This window comes from Peromyscus maniculatus, chromosome 10 (assembly GCF_049852395.1).
Source record: "Peromyscus maniculatus bairdii isolate BWxNUB_F1_BW_parent chromosome 10, HU_Pman_BW_mat_3.1, whole genome shotgun sequence".
Classification (NCBI taxonomy): domain Eukaryota; kingdom Metazoa; phylum Chordata; class Mammalia; order Rodentia; family Cricetidae; genus Peromyscus; species Peromyscus maniculatus.
This window is the reverse complement of record NC_134861.1, coordinates 70,697,091-70,698,389: the sequence shown is the minus strand read 5'-3', so window position 1 is coordinate 70,698,389 and position 1,299 is coordinate 70,697,091.

Below are 1,299 nucleotides of genomic sequence, written 5' to 3'. Positions count from 1 at the left end.
TAGGGCCATTCCAACCTTTTGGTGAATTTATATGGAATTTTCAACTGAGACGTTGACTCCATTTCCTTGGTCCCGAGTTGTAAAGCCCACTAACCCCAGAGTAATTTTGATGTGGTGAGCAAATTCGCACCACTGGAGAGCAAGTAACAGGGAAGCCTGATTCACCGTGTGGCTCTCTACTGTGCCGGCGGAGATGAACGAATTGCTAGAAATTTCCCTCACGCCATCACCTCTTTGATGTGATGGTGGTAATTGTTGTATTTTACTAACATGCATTGGTAACAGGGCATGGTAAAAAAAAAAACAAAAACAAAAACGGAGCCTTGAGCTAAATCTGGTGTGCCATCTGTTTTTGTATTGCCCGCTAGCTAAGAATGGTTTTTACGTTTTTAAATGATGGGGCGGTGGGGGCTGGGATAGGGGCAGAAGAATGATGTCGCCATTTTATGAAATTCAGATTTCACTGTTTTTTAAAGTTAGTCTTGGAACAGGGCCACTTGTGTTTGTTTACTGTGGTCTGTGGCTGCTCTGGTGCTGAGCTGTTTTGACAGGAATTGTATGGCTCACAAAGCCTAAAATATTTACTGCCGGCTGCCTCCTGGCTCAGAGCACCCCGCTCGCTTTCGCACAATGCAGACACAGGCCGGCATGCTGCCACGCTTGCCTCTTAGAAGCAGCTTTTACGTATGATTTAAAAAAAAAATCCAGTTTAATGCACAATTCAGTGAGTTTTGACAAATGTGACAATCATGTAATCACCATCAAAATAAACACAGAATATTTTCATTACTATAAAATTTGCCTCATGAGTCAGCAGCTAATCTCTTTTCCGGGCCCTAGCCACCACTGATTTGCTTTATATGATTGGAAAATGAGTGATACATACGCAATTGCAAAGGCAATGTGGAGGTACAGAATGGAATTGCATAGTGTGTCGCTTCTTGAAGTTCTTAGGATGCAGTAATAGGCCATGTCTCACTTGTTTCTATTCCTTGCTGAATGCTATTCTATTGTAGGGACGTACCACAGTTAGTGTCCCTGCTCATGTGGGGATGAGCATTTTGTCCATTTCCAGTTTGGACCGCTTATTAGTAAAGCTGAAATGAATATTTGGGTTAAGTCTTCGTAGAGACATACATGCTTATATTTCTGTTTGGCAGATACCTAGGGATGAAGTCACTAAGTCACATGGTAAGCATCTGTTCCCAAACTCTTTTTGAAGATGCTATGTCATGCGGCAGACTTCCTAGCGACAATGTATGGGGCAAGCAGTTCCTACTTACCTTTATCAATGTTTAC